This window comes from Scomber scombrus, chromosome 4, assembly GCF_963691925.1.
Source record: "Scomber scombrus chromosome 4, fScoSco1.1, whole genome shotgun sequence".
Taxonomy (NCBI): domain Eukaryota; kingdom Metazoa; phylum Chordata; class Actinopteri; order Scombriformes; family Scombridae; genus Scomber; species Scomber scombrus.
This window is the reverse complement of record NC_084973.1, coordinates 24,659,680-24,680,886: the sequence shown is the minus strand read 5'-3', so window position 1 is coordinate 24,680,886 and position 21,207 is coordinate 24,659,680. Positions and strand designations below refer to the sequence as shown.

The window sequence follows — 21,207 nt, the reverse complement described above, 5'->3', positions numbered from 1 at the left end:
AAATGTATGTAAGACTTATTTTTCCTGTAAATTGCTTAAAAATGATTGAAACAATTTAAAAATACAATTCAGTTAAGCTTACTGTATCAGTGATTTATATTAAAAGTGATATTTTACTCTGAATTTAATACAGTTATTGGTTTTATTGGTCGCACCACATGATGTTTTGTCACTTTAAATAACAGAAAAATTACTAATAAAGTTAAAGTGATTTCATATAAAGGAAAGGTACTACATATATATGGTATTTTTTTTAATCAATTTAAACCTTTTTCTAACTGAAAAAAATGCAGTTAGACTGAAAATGTCATAGTCACGTCATTGACCCAAATGTGTTTTAAAGATTTTCCCTCATTGCTTTCTCTATTTTCAGACAACATGCTGCTATGTTGGCTTTATAATGTTTCTTCCCAAAGTGCAAGAGAGGGAAAACATAACTGATGATAGACAAAAATTCAGAAAGAAAAACAAGAATAAACAAGTAAGGGAGACCAGGGGAGAGTTTTTAAAAGAAAGAGAGAAAAGGAAGGTGATTATAAACCTCAAGATTATTGTAATCAGCATGATTACATTTGATTAGATCCTTCCGACAAAAATAGCCCAAACAAACCAGCACACCCACACACACACACCTCAGAGCGCTGTGTGCAAGTGTCAATCTTGATTATTTGGCATTGAGTTTCCAAGGGAGCATTTATCACCGCCAACACACACACACCTGATTACATGGTATTTACCTGGGCTCACTGTTCCTGGATGGGAAGTTTACAATTACAATTTAAATTAGCAAGTTTGTGTGCCTCTCTGCTATTTGAATCTACAATGAAATTCAGCTCAGCACACAGGATGTCAACAGATATGATGAAGGAGAAATAAAGAATAACTGTACTGTACTGTTTTAACCCCAGTATGTTTCCAGATACTGTTTGTATTGAAATGTTTTCATTTCAAAACACTGCAGCCCTTGACTGCAAAATGTGTGTTCTTGTTCTGTTTTTGAAAAGTTTTGGACCTGGTGGGGGGGGGGGGGGGGGGGGGGTAAGGGGTAAGTAGCAGTAAACAGGGGGGTTTAAGTGAGCAGATTTTGGCTGATCCTCACTTCTTCAATCTTATCCTGTTCAAATAGTATTTATCTGAAACAATCAATCAAACAAATCCTTGGGCATCACTTTAACACTCAAGACTCAGTTAATCTCGACAGTGTGGGTGTGGTTTGAACAGATTGTATTGATGTTGGCCTAGCAAGCAACCCCAAAGCTGCCATCAGAAAGGGGTTTTCCATTGGCACGTTTGGTCACGCCAAGTCAAATCATGCTGTGTTGATTTACACTTCCATTACCAGTTTCACCAACTGGGTTGCAGCCAAATCACACCCTAGATGGACTATCTCTAGGAGTCAGGCTTAAGTATTCCTGACCTGCCTTCAAACGAGTTGCTGTGACATCTCTCCGACTGCATCCAACCAGTGAAAACCCCCTTTCCTCTGCTTCTCCCCCTCAAACAAGCTGTGTTGTGGGACTCAACTCGGGTCTGTGCTGGAGACCATTTTTTTTTTTTACCATCTGCTTTATTTTACAGTTTTCTGATTGCTGTGTTAAGTTATTGCAGATGAAAATGCCTTTAAATAACAAAACCGTGGATGAATAAAGAGAACTGAATATGGCCTTGGAGGTGGGGTCCCGTTCAATCCTATGAACATTTCTTAGTGTCCTCCAGTCACCTCCTGCTCTAAAGACATTCACTGGATGAGCCCAATGCACCCATTGAGCATGCTCACTCATTTCCAACAATAAATGCATACATTTGCATACAGCAAGCATACTTTGTCCACTCAATGGAGGGGGTTGGGAATTAAGTTGTGGCAGTTAGGTTAGAGTTGGGATTAATAAAAAACATAATGTTGATGAATGTCCACAGAAATGGACAGTCAAGTAACAAAGTCAAGTTTGTGTATGTTTCCATTCTTTTATATATAGCCCAAAATCACAAATTTGCCTCATTTACACACCTGTAGCAGAAGCTGCTTTGCAAGACATCTAGGGTTGATTGCGTTGCTCAAGGACACTTTGACGTGCACACAAAAACCTACATATGCAAATGTACAAACATACTCACAAGCTGGCGGAAGATTAAGAACAAATACACGAGAACACAAACAGGAATATGCAAATAAAAGTATATGAATAGCACATCAGGCCACAGATACTCACTTGCAGAAATGTACACGCTAACAAGTGACACAAATATGTCCAACAAGATAAGTTCTCTGTTACACACACACACACATACACACACAAGTTTAAGCGGAAGTGGCCAGTGAGAAGTTTCCTAACGCTATATCCTTCTCCGCTGCACTGCTGTGTGACCTTTACTTAATGAGATCCCTCACACACGCACACAGACACACACACATATAAACACAGACACATAAATACACACAAACAAACTCTTTATCTTAGTCTCTTCGTTTCCTCTCTCCCTCTTACGCTCTGCTCAATTGTGCTTGAAATCGGAAATACTGTACATATATGTAAATACATAACACAGAAGAAGACAGTTATGTAGGTTGAAGGTGAAACAGGTAAAGAGGAGGAGAAGTTGGGATAAACAGGATTAAAAGCATGGAAAAGATGAAAAAGGGAGATCAGGAGAAGAAGAAGGGCATAAAGACAATATGTTGTCAAGAGAAATTCCCCCACGAATGATCAAAAAGATTCCTCTTCCGCCTTGAGGGAGGAGAGCAGATGTAGGGATAAAAATAAAAGAGGAAGAAGAGAAAGAGGAGAAGAGATAAAGTGTGACTATTTGTCTATGTGTTTGTGTTTGTATGAAGCCTATAAAGTATGTGTATGTTTAAATGTATGTGTGTGTGTGTGTGTGTGTGTGTGTGTGTGTGTGTGTGTGTGTGTGTGTGTGTGTGTGTGTGTGTGTGTGTGTGTGTGTGTGTGTGTGTGTGTGTGTGTGTGTGTATATCCCTGGGGAGTACTCTCTTGAAGGCCATAGTAGCACCACAGATAACATGATGTTTACATCTCCACTACCTGCAGGCCAAAAGAAATGACAACAACAATGGAAGTGGGCACTTTTTCTTTAAAAATTAAAAATACAGCATGTCAAGTTATGGTTATTTCTCATAGTTTTGGTTCTGTCCCAGTGTGGCTCTATGTCCCTCCACCAGTCCACCAGAAGTCCTCAGGCTTTTCTGACTGTTTATGACTGGACAGAGTAGGATGAAGGACAGATAAGAGAGGGTGCAGATTATGTTTAAGGACCACTTGAGATACTGTTGCTTGCTACATTGACTCTCGTAGGAACTAAGTGCTAAAGTGAACTGAAACAGTAGTTATATTATTCAGGGCTGCAGTTTTTTTTTTTAGTTTTTATGCTGTTACCCTTAATATGCCACTCTGCTTGACGGACTGATTTATTCATGTTTTTGTCCACAGCAATATATTGCTGAGGTTTATTTTGCTGTGTGCTTGTTGTGACTTGTACACTCATTTAAGTTGGGTTCATGTGAGTTCTGGGATGGTTTGTGCATGGTTATGTTGTGTTTTCTGTGTTTTTTGGTTTTCTGTTTGCTCTTGGTTTACCTTCTGTATTCTTATGCTCCACACTGACCTGCATCAGTCTCATTAGCCCTGTCCTGCTCCCTGTATCTTCCCCGGCCAGTCAGCTCCCAGCCTGCCCTTGTGTCTTGCCATGTGTTCCTTGTTGTTTCATTAGTTCAGTCTGCATTTAGTCCTGGTTTTCAGTTCAGTTTTGTTGGCTCTTTGTTCTCTTTTGCTCTGATCTGCCAGCTTTGTTTTACTTCCATGAGCCCAAAATGAAGAAGTTATTCTTCAGCCTTTCTCTGCCTGCAGTCTACTGCATTTGGAACTACCTGCTCCACTCTACATAACAATTATCCCATATTTGTATTGCTGTCACCCAAAAAAACCCTGACATCTGAGGGGCTGGCAGATCTCAAAAACAAATCTAAAATATATTAAATAATGAAATTACATTCTTAAGGTGAACAGAAATATAACACCAAATTAATTCCAAAGTGCTCCATAAATGCAAGCTACTTAAAATGAGAAAAGAACATTAATTTAGTGTTAGAGTGCTCATTCTTTATATCATCTGTGTATAATATAATGTTAGTTTCTTTCATGTTGTTGGTGTATATACTAATTCAAACCTCACAGAAACTCTTCTTAATTATTCTATGTGTTGAAATAGCAGCCAGAGGCCAAGTAATCAACCCATTCTGAACAGGCACGTTCTGAAAGGGCACTGCACTAGTTTAACAAAATCAGACAGATAATGGGGATAACCAGCTGATAGGAAGAGCTGGAAAAAGTGGGTTAACTAATAGCCCCCTAAGGGCAAAACAGTGACACGGGATTAAAAAGGCAGTCAATCTGAATGGGTTAGTGTTAGTGCCAGGAAGTTTTAGTGATATATTTTCGATTATTGGGTGTACATCTTTAGGCCACAAGAGAGCAGGGCAAGCTAACAGGATGTGATGGTTCTGAGCGGAAATAAAGTAAGCTTAAGCTTCCAAAAAATTGAGCTGAAGGTTAAAATTGAGCTGATAACATGCAATCATGGACCATGTTGATTTTACTTGTGTATTATTTGCAAAGTAAATATTATAAAAAATTATTTAAATGAATATCCAAAAAACAAGGGTATAATATCTCCTTTTCAATGGCAGTTAATTTGTAATATAAAACAGCTGAGTAGGTGGAAGAAGTCGAGGGTGGTTTTTTTTAATGTTGGAGTGAGGCTGTGGCTATTACCTGGTCCTCAATAAACTCAGAAATTTCAGAAGAAAAAATTTGGTTGTTCATTTTTGGCCCGCACAATCCAATGTGCCTTAGCTGACCTGGCTCGCTGACCCTCCTTTAGAACACAGGTCAGACACTAACTGGCTAAAGTAAAAAACAACTCCAATAGAGAAGAAAAACTGAATTCAAGTACATTGATGTTTAATCATAAATGATTCTTCAAAGACAGAGAGAGACAGAGCAATACAGAGGTAGAGGATATCAGAGTTTGAGAGTGAGCCTATAGATAGAGAACTAAAACTAAACCATAACTTCATTTGGTAATTAGAAAATATAAGTAGCAGTTTATGTAACTACTGTAGTTCCTGTGAAAGGCAACAACAGTGTCATAAAAATAGGCCTAATGTTGGTTGAATGTGTGTAAAGTACAAGCTAAAAACACAGGCTATCATTCCAAGTGCCTTTTTAACCTTCATGTTAATAACAATGTGAGTTAAATAGTGAATACAAATATGAATGGCAGGGAGCAGAAGAAAAAGAAAGAAACTAAAAGGGCGACACAGAGACAAAGAGAAGGGAGTAGATTGAAAAAAAAGAGACAAAGCAGAACAAAATCAGAAAAATTGAGAAAGTAAAAAAAACAGATAAAAACACAGCAGGAAGAGGAATATTAGAGCAAGAGCAATGGAGACAGAAAGAGAGACAGAGAGAGAAAAGGAAAGAATTTCATGCCTGTCCAAGGGAATTATTAAGTAGCTCGTCAACAACTGGCTCCCTACTGCCTTCAAAAGCTGCTCCATACTGCACAGAGATAAGCACAGAGGAGGTGTGTGTGTGTGTGTGTGTGTGTGTGTGTGTGTGTGTGTGTGTGTGTGTGTGTGTGTGTGTGTGTGTGTGTGTTTGCGTGTGTGTGGTGAGGACTTCTGTGTCAAGTGTTTGTATGTATGAATGAATGTGTTGGAGGCTCCTGCATACACCTGTGCATGGTTGTGTGTGTGTGTATGAATGAGTCAGAGATGTGGGAAGAAAGAAGAGATAGAAAGGATGAGTGTGAACGTGCCTGTGCATGTGTGTGTGTGTGTGTGTGTGTGTGTGTGTGTGTGTGTGTATGTGTGTGTGTGCGCGCACACCATGCACCAGCCATGTACTGATAAATGTGTTTATGTGTGCATGTTGCAGAGTTAAATAAAGTCTCTTTCTTAAATGAAGCTTATCAGTGCATGTATGTGTGTATGTGTCCCCTGCAAGACCACCCATCACAGGACCACCACACACACACATTGTCATGCTCACATGCACGCGTGCACACACACACACACACACACACACACACACACACACACACACACACACACACACACACACAGCATTGTAAAAGAGTTGACACAGTGAAAAAACTGGCGCATTTTGCTCTTCTGTACAAATTCAATTCCAAGTGTGACTTACAATAAGAGTATGTAAGCTGTTCTCTTTCTGTCTCACCTTCCTTCTGTCAGTCTACCACTCGTTTTTTCTGTCTGTCTCTCACTTTCTCTTTCTTTGGCACACGCACACGCACAAGCACACGCACACTCACACGCACACTTAATTTCTTAAATCATCAAGTTTCTTGTTTCGGTGAAATTGTTTGGAACTTATACATCTCTGAGAGCAAAGGGAGTCTCTTTTTTTAACCTTTTCATCAAAGTCTGATAATGCAAACACTGTAGCCTTGGGTGCAGCAATTGTCTGCTCATTCTGTTATTCTACATAATGAATTAAAATATCTAAATGGCTTTATTGGAAAAAAAAATTAAAAGTGAAATGTTTTCATACTCTATAGTCCTCAATATATAGAGGTGGAGGGATATATTTTATTTCAAAGGTTTTTTAAGAGCTGGAATAAGTCCAAGGGCACTGACAACATTTTGTCTATTAACTTTGTAGACAAATTTACCATTGTAGTACAGACACACACTTGTAAAAACACACACGATACACACACATACATCCTGCATGTATGTGTGTCTATTGTTTCCATAAGTAGAGGATGCTGTGTAATCAATTAATCAATCTGTGTCACACACACCCCCACACAAAAACACAGTCATACATACACACACTGTTGAAACCATGCAAACAAATTACCTAAAGAATGCATTTAAACCACCTCATGTATTGACAAACTAACCAATTATCTAATTGGGCAAATGTTTAATGGAGTAAATGGCTTTTTTTAATCAGGAAGCTAACAAATACCCTCCAGTAACAGACAGGCGATTAGATTCAGGCTTTGCCCTTGTGTGGCATTATGTAATCAGCGTTCGCTGCATTCTTCTGTGCGAACCGTAGACCATATAGCAAAGTGTGATGCCACCTAATGGTTTGCACTGGAGCCAGTTTAAAGTCCAGAGTTGCTTCGCTGATCAGCATCATCTCTTCCATTTGGAGCCAGGACCTTCCAAATAAGGAAGTGAAAACACACCCTGCTAACTTGCACTAAAGAAAACGTTAGCTTACTAAGAACAACAGGCAGTGCACACTTGGCCCAACGTTAGCTACTTAAGCTGAATTATGCTAAACCTGTTCAATTTTCCAAAATATTGTGACAATAGTCCCACTCAGTGTGAGTACCGGAGCTGGCGAGAGCAGAAGGTGAGCAAACTATCAATCAAAGCATACACAGCAGTGTAGTGAAGTCTGCTAGAAGTCTTCAGGTCTTAATTAATGGAGCAATCTTTCCAAAAGACAACTAACACACTTACTACAGGGCCTCAATTTAGTGATTGAGACGATAATGAATGAAAATATTGACTTAGTATTTCTGGAGAGAAGTTTTTGAAAGGGAGTCAATTGGAGCCATCATCTATATGCCGTCAGTGGGATTGCACTTGAAGGTACTTCTACATTGGTTTCAAGTGTTTATATATGCCTTCAGGACAGGAAGCATTGCATTAGTTAATTCAGAGCATTGGAGTCACACTTGTATCAATATTGGCATTGGCTGAAAAGAGAAAGAGGACAAGAAAATAGTTTGGGATTGGGGAAATTATAAGTAAAAGAGAGGATGACAGATTTATTATTAATTAGAAACTTCCATTATGTCTTGACGTGAGCGGAGCCATACGGAAGGAGTAGTTTGATAGAGAGCAGTCTAATGAGATGGTTTATTGAGTGTTTGACCAGGGGTAAAGCAGTGAAATACTAAATAGTGTTGAGTGTATGTACAGTACATTAGTCAGTGATGATAAAGAGAGAGAGGGAGGGTAAGAGCTGTTCTCTGTCTATGAAACACAAAGAAAGATACGGCGAGTAGATTTTAGAGATATGGATCCAATACTGTGAGTGGTTCCTCTTTTTAATGTGTTTTTCTATGGATGTCTACTTTTATTTGGATCGTTTATCTTCATCTATTGCTTTGGTTGATTTTAATTAAGTTTTATAACTAGGTTCAATACAATACATTCTATTACACACCATATCTCCACATAGTATTTATAGTAGAGTATTTAGGCACACCTCATCCATTCCTTACCCCTCCATTTCAGTTTTCACCCCCCAAAAAACCCTTATTCAATCCTTTTTTGCCATTGTTTGAATACAGGAACCACTGGGGGCTCAATCTAAACTGATTGCCTGAGTTTGCCTGAGATTACCTAAGCTGCCACTGACATCGCTTCATCGACGTAGAGCTCCATTCATCCGTCCTCAACCCTGATTCTTTCCCTCATCCTTTCATCGCTTATCTCTTCATCCCTTGAACCTCATCCCTCGACCCTCATCCCGCAGCACTCACCCCCATCCCTTCATCCCTTCCTCCACACCTTCAATCCATCCCTCCTACACCATCCCAGCTCTCCTCCTTCCATATTATCCATTAAATCATTTCAAATCCACAATTTTTTTGGCGTGGTCTTTGTTAGTGACCTTTGTCCTGTGCTTCTATTTCTGCCCCTGCCCACCTTATTCTTACTTTTTACCTAAAAATGATGTCTTGTAACTGTCTCAGATTTCAGGCAAGGTAAGAGAGTAAAGACAAGAAAGAAAGCACATGGTGAATGTGAGAGAGATAGTGCACTCAAATGTTTTATTCACATTAAATCCAGCCCCCTAGACACCCTTCATTCCAAAGCCCTCCAGCTCAAGAGCTGATCCCAGAAAAGAGTCCCCTATGTCAGTTGGTGCTGAGCCTAACTGCCCCCTCTCAGACACACTCTGACCAGTCTCACACCAACACTGCTTTCCAAACACTAATCAGAGTAAAATGAATTATAACACAATTTAAAGAAACATTGGAAAACAGAGACTAAAGGCCAAAGTAGATAAGAACGTTATCTGGCCCTAAAAAGAGATTTATGAATTGGCAGAATATTGCTTAGCTGTCAGAGAAGCAGAAACAGATCCCGACCAAGTAGAGGCTAAGTGACCACAAACTGGCCATCGAAAAAGGTCAACACAAAAAAGCATGGCAACTAAAAGAATACATAATATGAAGTCACTGTTTGACAGGTGAGGCTGAGACAGAGAAGCACTTATTCCTACAATGTAGGCTATACATATAGGGCCTGATTTACTAAAGGTTTGCGTGTGTAGAAACGTGTGCAAACTTGACATCACCCGCAAAAAATGTGCAAGCTGATCTACTAACGCAGCGCACTGAGGTTTGCGTCTTTCAACTGTGCAAGATAGTACGCGTTGTCCATTTAGTATGTTTGCCATGATGAATAAGTAATATGGGGCGTTTCAACCCCAGTGCACAAAATACAGGGAGGAGAAAAATGCAAATATGTTATTTAGCACGCGCATTGTGATTTACCAATCATATTTCTGACGCTAACTGCGTCTATAAATAATACCTTTGAAGGGCAAGTATTAACCGGCTGCACACTGCGCACAGATGACTTTTGTCACTGTGGAGAGGAGGAGACGGAGGCACAATGACAGAATACGCACAGGACAGAGTTTTTCCACCTGTGTTAATATTTTTGGAGTGGAATATTTTTGGTTTTAATAACAGCATTGACTTCGTCACAAATACTCTCCCATATGTCGGTTTCTCTGGTAATATTTGTTTTTGTTATAACTCAATACATTTGTTAACCTCTTCCACTAGAACCTGATCACATTTCATTTTGCGCTTGCAGGCTTTCTGCTCGTCCAAATTCTCCATAAAGACACGCAAAACCCTCATTTAAATACTGCTGTCTCCACCCCGTTGCACCTGTTTTCATTTACGCAATTATTCTTAGTAGATCACCCGCAAAACGCACGCAAACGGAACGTGCAATCTATTGCACCGTGCACACAATTTAATACCCACTATTTGGGATCTTAGTAAATCAGGCCCATACTGTATATAATTAATGTATGTCAATCTTAATGGTATGTTAATGCTATTTTGTTTCACTGAATCACCCTGCTTTGGCAATATTGTTGTGGTAACATTCATGCCAATAAAGATAATTTGAATTTGACAGAGAGCTACTATAACATGCATCTATCCATGTACTAAGAAGTCACAGCAAAAGATCTGAGAGGAAATTACAAGTCATGCATGCATGTATGTTCTTCATTGCATTATATATGGCATTGATTAAGCAATAAAGTCAGTGAAGGTATGCATGTGTGCAAATCTGATGTTCAGCATATTACTGCTCCAATTCCGTTTTTATGCCCGGGCTATCACATTAATTGAAGATTTTTCAAGTCATCTTGCTGCACTGACATGGTTTATGTACTTTATAAAGTTGTTATTCCAATCCAGCAACATATGCAGATTGTATATATACACGGATATATGCACATGGTAAATGGTGTAGATAATAGAATAAAATCTAAAATAAAATGTAAAACTCCAAGCAATTCTGTCCCTGGAAAAAAAACAACTAAAAAAAGCCCTCTATAACTTGACAAAAACAGCACCATATGAATAAGGCTGACAAAAAACACTTAGCATAATGTGACTTTAACACTAAAAGTGCACATGAGAGCACATAAGAAGCACTACACTATGATGTATTTCTACACATATGTCTGACTTGTATAAAATGTATTCCTATACAGATACGTCTCTGGCTACTTCGCTTTATCTAAAAGAAAATACATTTTCAGGTGCTTATCTGGGACCTGGCCACAGTGGCATCAGACTGAGTAAGGAAACCCAGGCATCTGTCACCCCAGGGGGGATCCCAATGCTTTCCCAGGCCAGTAGACATATGTAGTCCCTCCGAGTGTATTCTCGGTCTGCCCCCAGGTCTCCTACCAGTTGGACATGCCTGGAACACCTCCAGAGGGAAGCGTCTAGGAGGCATCTTAACCAGGTGCCCAAACCACCTCAGCTTGCTCCTTTCGATGTGAAGGAGCAGCAGCTCTAGCTGAGCTCACCCCGGATATCTGAGATCCTCACCATCTTCCTAAGGCTGATCCTAGAGACTCTCTGGAGGAAACTCATCTTGGCCGCTTGCATCCACAATCTCATTCTACCAGTCACTACCTAAAGCTTGTGGACAAAGGTGAGGGTTAGGATGTAGACTGACTGGGGAATTGAGAGCTTTTCCACCTGGCTCAGCTCTGTCTTCACCATTACAGTTTGGCACAATGCCCACATTACTGCTGATGCTGCATTGATCCACCTGTCAACCTCACACTCCATCTTAACCTCACTTGTGAACAAGACCCTGACATACTTGAGCTCCTCCACTTGGGGCAGCCACTCACTCCCACTATCTAAAAATGTAGTCTTTTATTTACTATATAAACCAATATTATCTTTTCTGTTGTCAGATTTGTACAAATTATTTTTCCTAAGCATCATCAAGTCTCAGCTGTGAAAATGTACACAGACCCATTAAATATATCAAGTGTATGGCACTTTCTCTGTGTGTATGTATATGTGTGTGTGTCTATGTGTGTATGTGAGTATATGTCTGTATGTGTCTGTATGTGTATGTGTGTTCGTGCCTTTAGGTGTTGCTGTGGACAGTATTTAAAATTTTAGTTGAACTGCCTTACCACAGATCGTGACTGTAGCAACCCCAAGTATTCACTATTGGCGCTTTTCCATTATACAGTTCTAGCACTACTCGGCTTGACTACTACCTTTTCCATTACTATAGTACCTATTCAACGTAGGCAGGGTCATCATAGCACGGCTGTTTTATACGCGACATAAACACATAAACAATGGAGGACATGGAGGCGATGGTATACTTGCTGCTGTATGTGCCTTTTTGTAAAAAGTTGAGCCATATGGCTGTAACGCTGTTGCCGGTATTTAAAAATGCCAGGTTTGATTCTTGTGTGGGACGGCTCATGACTCTTCCAATGATGACTCTCTGACCAATCAGTGGCAGGCAGTCTGTTGACGTCACATTTAGTATCGGCTCGGCTCGCTTGGAACCTTGGCAGAGCAGGTACTAAAAAAGTACCAGGTACCAGGTACTATCCCTAATGGAAACGCAAAAAAAACTGAGTCAAGTCGAGCCGAGTCGAGTCGAGTCGAGTAGTGCTAGAACTGTATAGTGGAAAAGCGCCATATTGCAGTGCAGTGAATGGCAAATTTTATTTTATTTATTTATTTATTTTTTTTAAACACATTTTTAAAAATATGTTTTTTTTTGATATTACAGTGTGTTAGATAGTGGTTTTTTTTGTTTGGTGTTTTTTGTTTTGAATAATTCAATTTTAATTTAATTTGAATTGTTATTATCATGGTCAGTCTCTACACAGAATACAAGCATGGAAATAAAATTGTCCCAGAAATTAAATAAGCCCAGAGGAATGTCTTTCTCTTTCTCTTTCTGATGATTTCTTATTTGCAACTAAAACCATTTGGTTAAGGTTCAAGAAAGATTTCCTTTGTGGTTAAAGCACAGTATTGATTGCTGGGAGAAGACACAAACTTCATTCTCCAGTGTCAGAATGACTCTTCTTAATCAATGCCACAGTTTTTCTGGAGTGGACAGTTGTTATTTATACGACTGCAAGATGTTTCTTGAAGAATAATTTAAACATGGATAATTTTACATTGTTAAATCGTGATTTTTTGTGTCGACCTCAAGAAAAGTCATATTCCCTTTAAAGAATTTGGATTTTGCTGCATAAATTCAACTGTAGTGTGCAAGGAAAGACATCACTATTTACTGCACACCCCCACTCCCACACACAGCTAAAGGAGCAGCAATTAGGAGGCAAATAAGTTAAACTGAGAAACATTATTTTGTTATCTTGATCTTCATTATTATCTCTCCTAACTCAAGTATTCTTGGTGCAAAAATTAAGCAGGAAATTAAGCTTGCCTACTTGCCGCAGGCGAGTGATTTAGAGAATGTAAAGAGTCCAAAAGAGTTAAGAGGTCAGAACAGAGAAGAAGCTGAACTTCAAAGTGTTATTTTTCATCCATCAACCTTTGGCCGTCAACCGTAGCATCATTAAATTATATTTTGCCATTGATCTGTATCTCTATTATAATATAGTATTATAGTATATTTTCTCAGTCTGAAATATTGTGCTTTGTCTTCAGGTTTTTGTGGTAAACTGAACGAAAAGAAATCCTTTAAGGTTTTACTTGAAGCCTCTGCCTTCTATGAATATTTTTATTTCACACATGTTGGTTTTAATCTGCTTTTCTGTATCTTCTTGTAGAAAGTCTTGGAAATAGCTTGTTTTTAGTCTTGTTGACGTAAATGAACTTTGACTTCGATTCAGCAGTAGTCAATAATATTTACTAAAATAATTAGAGAGTGGCTTTTCTAATGTACCAACTGTTGTATCATCAATATCACATCATCCTTATGTTTACGAACACAGACAGAGTATGCATGGTTGTATCCACCAGTATGTGGTTGTGTTTGAATGTCTAAAGGAAGAAAAAAACATTGTGTGCACATTAAAGCATGTGAAATTGTATTGTGTGTCAGATGCTGCTCGTTTTATACACCCCTCCCAACACACTCAAAACAAATTGTCACCATGGTAACTGTGATAAATCAGAGATTAGTTGCTTTTAATATGCAACCAAACAATGAAAGCCAGACATTAAAGAGTCCTGTAAGATGTATAATTTCATTTGAATATGTTTTATTTTAAATCTAAATATTTAAAAACGTATAACAGGGGTAACTGGATAGTTAGCCAGGGTAGGCAGTGATTTGAAATAGCTTAGCTAAAGTTAAATTTAGCATGTGGCATTTTTTGTACGACTAGACTGCAAACTGGACACTGAGAGGCTGAACGTTTTTTGCTCACTTACTGTTTTACTGTCTACTTTAGACACACACAATTCTACCAGTGTTAGCATTAACATCATTCTCTATTGTCTTTGAAGATTGTCAGTCATCCAGGTCATGGTATATCCAGAAGGGCTAAGTTAAGGGCAAATACACTTAGATTCTTCAAGACATTTTCCCCATCATCCAAAAGGCTTCTTTTTGAACTGGAGTGGATCATTCTCTTACAGTTTGCAAAAAAAGACAAAACCATAAAAAAAACAAGTTGCTGTTCACTCCACGCTATCGAAGCACTAATATAGTATTATAAAAAAAGAAACAATATCAGACAGAATCAGGCACAGACAGAGTGAGGAAAAGGCTGATGGAAAAAAAATGTGGTTTGAATCTTGAAAAGGAAATTATGGATAATGGAAAGAAAGGAAGAGAGGATGGAGTGAAGATATTATAAAGTAAATGGAAGGAGGGGAAAAGGGAGGGGGGTGACAACTGAGAAGGTGTGGGGTCTGAAAACAGGAAAAGAAAGATCATGGGGCCTAAATACTGAAGAGGAGGAGGAGGAGGAGGAGGAGGAGAAAAAGAGAGGTGGGAGGGAGAGAGACAAATGAGGGAGGTGACAGCTGGGCGAACTGCCTAGACAAGATAGAGGTTTTGGACTCTGTGTGTGTGTGTGTGTCTGTGTGTGTGTGTGTGTGTATGTGTATGTGTGTGTGTGTGTGTGTGTGTGTGTGTGTGTGTGTGTGTGTGTGTGTGTGTGTGTGTGTGTGTGTGTGTGTGTGTGTGTGTGATATGTCAGGGATAAATGGCTATTATCACTATGACAATGTTAATTACAGCCAGACTATTAGGCCTGAGGAGTGCCGGCTCATTTATTTGGCTGCAACACAGTTGTGTGTGTGTGTGTGTGTGTGTGTGTGTGTGTGTGTGTGTGTGTGTGTGTGTGTGTGTGTGTGTGTGTGTGTGTGTGTGTGTGTGTGTGTGTGTGTGTGTGTGTGTGTCTGTGTGTGTGTGTGATACTGTAGCATCAAATCTATTTGTTAGACAGAGTAATTACTTCAGGATTTGGCCAAACACTGTAATGTGTCTTAGGATCTATAAGACTTCACACTAATCATCACTAACTGAGCGTGAGCCAAATTTCCACTCTTTCACTTAGAGTTATTTTAAGACTTTTATAATAAATGCTTTCTCCCCATGGGATCAACAGATTATGAGTGCAATTGTTTGAATGTTTTTTCACTATTTAAAAAAAACAAAAAATGTTTGTTTGCTTTCATCACATGTTCACCCCTATAAGATAGGGTAAAGGGCTAATCAGTCAGGTATATGTATGGGATACGTATGCAATGAAAACAAATCATCACTTATTTTTACTTTAAAATTTACAATTTTCACTTGTGTATCACTTGTTGGAAGGGTGAAAACATAACAGTAATGTGCCTTATACCTCTTGGACATAATACGCAAACAGATAAAAATGTAAGATGTGTAAAAAATATTGTAGAAACTTTTGTGAGAGACGGTTTCCTGTTGTAGCTTTATGTGAGACCATCCTCCCTGTTGTGCCCATAAAGATTGACGTAACAAGGCGTGACTTCACCCGTTGGTTTGCATTGGAGCTGATTTGAAGCCCAGAGTTGCCGCTTATAGTCAGTGCCATCTTTTTCATTTGGAGCCACGACCTTCCAAATAGGGAGTGCTTGGTGCTGCCTTTCACACTCTGGAAACATGTCTTGCTACACAGACACCACAAGCACACTTATTAGAGGGCTCGATTTTAGCAATTGAAACCATAATGACTTGTTGAAAAAAATTGACTTAGTTATTCTAGAGAGAAGTTCACACTTTTTGATTGGATCTGAATTGGAGCCAGCATTCAGTGGTACTTCTGCATTGGCTACAGCCTCAAGTTGTGTGTAGTTGTCGCTTGGAATGCCCCAAAGTGACACATATTTACTTTAAAGCGACAAAAGCCCATTAGCAGCCATAGTAATTATGATGGGAGCAAATACCCTTCAATCAACAAAGAAAATATCCTGCTTCATGAAAGGCAGCATCATTGAAAATAGTGTGATCATGATAGCAGTGGCTCTCAAGGTGGAGTCTAAGGACCCCCAGGGGTTCTAGGGGGTCCCCAGCAAAAAGAGGATTCATTTATTTTCACTATAATTTATTCCAAAAGCAACACAATGACAGAAGGTATAACTATTTTGGTCATGGGTTTCACACATTTTCTGTGATAAAGGTGAACAATTAATCAGATCGGGACCCCGGATCAAAGTCTTATCAAATGGGGGTTTTTGTTCTAATTTGTGTCAGTTCAGAGGACCTTGATGTGAAAAAGTTTGAGAACCACTGCTCTAGAGATGTGTGAGCTGTGTTGTCACATTGCAAATATAAAGTCTACAGCTTATTAATTCTCATATTATTATGTAATGTGTATTCAGTGTCAATACACATTACATTCTCAGACTTCACTGTGACTGCCAACACATATAAACTTTACTTGATAGGTCATAGTGGGGTTAACGCCCACCACATTTATCAGGCATAATTGAATGAACGAGGCACAGCGTAATATGCGTAGGAGCATTAGACTGATGAAAGCTGAAAGCAGGCATGGATGGGAGGGCGTTTTTGAAGGTAGTGTTGATCCCTGTGTGACTAATTCAACCACACACTGTGTGATGAAACATGTCCAATTGTTAACTTCAAGGAAACAAACTCCCAGCTGGTGGGTGGACAACAGTGTGACAATACGATTGTATCAGGTACCTCCCATGTGTGAATGTGTGTAGCTGTGTGAACATGAGGCTGGATGTTGCTCAAAAAGACTATTTATAGCCAAGCAGCCTTCTAAATACACCATGGATGATGGTTACAAAGTGACCATACTGCTAAACCAAACATGGCCATCTCTATGAACATCAGTTAAAGCTACCCTTACCTTTGTTACATTTTTACACATTTTTTTGTTTAGGTTAAAATGCTATTAATAGGGTAATGGCACTCTAAAATGTTAGAGAGATCCAGAAGGCATAGAAACTAATCATTATTCCATTCTCATAATATTCTGTGAAACCTCTGGAGTGCGGGGGTGGGACATAGGAAGTGGAGGAGGGGTTGTTGCTTTTCAAGTTTTTTCAAAGTGCTGTGTGAAAGGCAAGAAAGGTAAAAGTCGCTTTAAGGTGTACAAATGCCTATGAAGTCTAATGAAATGCGTCACTTTTTGTTAGTCATCAAGATAATTCTCATTCATAGTGACTTACTGTACCACAAACATGAAATGCTACACTATGCTCATCAGCTAGTTGCTCACTGTGTCTACCTCCCTTTTGCTGCTAGGCAGGTAGTGTAAAGTTGGGTTATCAGAATGTTTTATTTGAAAAAGGTTGCCTGCTGCAAAAGGAAGCAATGCTAATAAGAGCAGTGATGAAAACAGTAAAAAAGTTGCAAGCTGGAAAAATCAAACAATGAAATGAAAGACACTACAAAGCTCTGTGAAGCTGAGGGGAACTGCAGAGTCTGGGGATGAGTCACGGAGCCTGTAGTCATTTGATTATTGTTAATATAAAAAATATGGATTAAAGCAGTTTAATGACATGATAACAACCATCAAAAACAAACAATTAGTGATGAATATGCAGATCAAAGCTACAGCCTGTCTGCAAATATATCAACATATTAAATAGTCTTTTATACTTTTGCAAACATTTTGTTTCCTTCCAGTGATAGAATCAGATTTTTCTTGCTCTTTCCGGTTTCCTGTGTTCATATTTCTGATTAAAAAAAAAATGTTATTAAGGAATAGTATTGATGTTTTGTTTTTTTTAGTTTTTTTTTTTTAACATTAGTCTTTTTCCCATACCAGCCTTCTTCAATTTTCATTGGCTCTTGCTATACTCTCTCCTGCTCTCTCTTGCTCTCTCTCTAGAAAGTCAAGATTATCTTAAACCTTGTCACCTTTGCAGCCAGTGTCACACCACCCCTTGCTGTCCCACCTGTCTGTCTTGTCACAACACTAATTGCAGCCACTAACAAGATGCTAACGAGCGTAAAGGGGTATCTGGGAGTCACCCTATTGCTGGGTCAATTTGCACACGCCTAACCTACTTCTTTCCAGTCCCGCTGCCAGCATGGAAAGCAAAGGTTGAAACTATGGACGTGCACTCGCTCACAAGTGTTTGCACACACAAGAACACCTACACACCTTAAGTGGTAATGGGGCCAAAAAGATAATTCTTCTTGGGGTCAATGTTCATATTTGCCAATGGTAATTATGCACACCACTAATTAGATCAGGTAATTAGCCAGAGAGTGTGGCATGTTTTTAAGCTTGTCCTGAAACACCAATTATCAGGGAAAATATTAGTGGAATAAGTGTTTGTGAATGCCTACACTGTTTGCCTATTCCATGTATAAATGTATAGCTGCATTTGTGTGTGTATGTGAGAACGATTTTTGCTTTTTGATCGATGATTATGATTTATGAGAAAGTGTAGTGTGTGTGTATTTGTCAGTAATTGACAATTAACTGCAACTCAAGGTTCACAAGGTTCATACAGTACGTAGCACTGAACAAATAACTTAAGATGCTTGATTGTGTTGTCTAAAACACAAATGCAATTATTGTAACTGTTAGCATGTCAAGATAATTACATTTAGACAAACATTTCAATAACCCTCATCTGTAATTAAAGACAAATGTATGTAAATGATGATTAAAACTAATTTTCACATAGAAGTTATAATGAGATCATAGTAAGTGTAACTGTTTAAAAAGATAATTTAGTTGAGTTTAAAGCTATTTCACATATATATGTTATATAACTTACCAATTTCATTTGCTTGACATTATGTGTGTGTTCGTACTAATAAAACTATTTTAAATATAATGGCATGAACAAAAGAGATCACACCATAAATTGTGGTTACATAAAATGAATTTAACAGTATTGTCTTTTTTTTCTTCTTTTATTAAGACTGTTTGCATTCATTGCTTGGCTGCTTGGGTTTTTGGTGATCTAAAAAATGAAATGTGTAGTACTGTAGCACTGAGGGCAGGTCCAAATGGATAAGAGCATCAGCTAAATGCCTGACATACAAAATGTAAATGTAAAAAGCCGCTGACATTTTGCTTCCCTCCTCACAAATTAATGAAACGCACAAATGCAGAGAAGAGAGATGGACATGAAGAAAGACAAATTAAATAGAGGGAGGGAACAGTTAAAGGAGAGAGTCATTTTGAGAAGTCAAATTGAGAGCGGGCGAGACGAAGAAATAGAACAGGAGGAGGGAAGGATGAAGACATTTGGTAGATATGAGAGCTAACAACCCAGTCAACCACACACACACACACACACACACACACACACACACACACACACACACACACACACACACACACACACACACACACACACACACACACACACACACACACACACACACACACACACACACACACACACTTGCAAAGATCCCAGAGAGAATTGTACTTTCAATTTCCAGACCCCTAATTGCATTAGAACTGCCCTGCTCTCTCGTCTCCTCTCTTCAACGCCTCCTCTGTCTCTCTTTCCCTATGTCTCTCAGTCTTTTCTCTCTTCCTCTGCACTAGCCAGGACTTCTGAGGGACTACAATATGGTGTTCTGCACCTCCACTGGACCCTCCTCTTTTCTTTCCATCTTCCTCTCTCTCTAGTATCCTTACTCCCTCTGTCCTCTGCGACCACTTCTACCATTTTAGCTTGTCTAATTTCCTTCCTCTCGTGCTTCCTCTTTCTTTGCTCTCTCTTTATTTCTTCATCCTCTCTCTCTTTGTCTCCTCTTTTTACTTCTATCAATTAGTCAAACCCCTCCCTCCCTTCTCTGTCTATTCTCTTTCCTGCCTACATATATCAATTTAACCTCTCCCCCTTTTCCCCTTCACTTCCTCTTTTTCCTCACCCCCTTCATCCTGCCTATTTTGAACTAGCCCAATTTTTCTCTCTTCTCATTCTCATCTCTATGTCACCTCATCACTCTGTCTGTTTCTCACACACCTCTGTCGCTTGTACTTAGCTAACTAGGCTTATTTCATATGAAAATGACTTTCAGCGGGCTAATTGCAGGGATAAAATGACATCTGCTTTCTATCTCACCATCTGAATGTTCCTTTTAATCTTTCTCACTCTGCTTTTTCCTGTCCGGTTTTGTCTTCTAATCTCAGATTATGTATTTGTTGTTATCCCACAAGATTGTACAAGATTATACATTTTGCATGAGGGTTTGCATCTTACATTAAGGGTGCATTTGGACTAAATATTAGACAATGTTTGCCGTAAAAGGGTTTTCTGTTTTAACCTCAGGCTAACCCCTGCTTGGAAGACTCTCACTTCCCTTTAGACTGCTGCTGATGTGAACTTGATCACAGCACTATATCCCCAAAATGCTCTAGTACAGCTGCTTTGGTGGTCCATGAGGACATTGTGGTTGGATTAAGCAGCTCCCGGGTGGGATTAAATGTAACTGAGCATGAAGGAGGCTGTTTTCTCTTTCTGATTTGGTTCATGAAAAGGCCAAAGTAAAAGAAGCCAAATTTAGGTAAAATTGGTCTCAGTTTATCTTTTTCCACTGTTGGGAAATCTCTCTTGCACAGAAATCTTTTTCAACACAATTTCAGTGGGCTTCATATATATATATTTTTACCCCAACCATAAACTAAAGTATGTAATTACAGTTTGTAGTTTCTCCTCTCTCACAATGTTGGAGATAGCAATGTTACCAGGTTGCTAAACTATGAATCCTAGCCTCAAACCCTGCTAGCTCTTATAGGCTGGGAGCTACACACCAACTTCCCAGAGGTTGATGCCCACATCCCACAACACAGCAAAATTGTAAGAAAATAAGAAAATACCTAGCAGAGGGCAGAATCTTTGCACATATATAAACTGCCACACACTAGTGGGTCAAAAGTAATGTTTGAGAGGGATTATTTTTGTATAAGTCTATCTTTTTTTTTTTTGGGAAAATCCTGCATCATATGCCTTTAAGAGTGAAATTAAATTACAATAGTTAATTTTCTACTAGGTAGTAAAATGGTAAATGGTACATATATATCTTTGTTAAAAGAACACATTGTATCAAGTCATACTGCCTTTTTAGTCAAGGACATATAGCTCATGTGTTTCTCATCATTTCATTATTTTCTTCATTACTACACATGGTGTTTCTTGTTTCCTGCA

The 21,207-nt window shown here is 38.9% G+C and overlaps 1 protein-coding gene across 1 annotated transcript in view; it reads right to left on the bottom strand.

Annotated features, from left to right (window-relative positions):
• The window catches only part of si:dkey-215k6.1 (transmembrane protein 132D), a 209,326-nt gene that overhangs the window by 49,265 nt on the left and 138,854 nt on the right, over window positions 1-21,207 (bottom strand). The window lies entirely within an intron of this gene.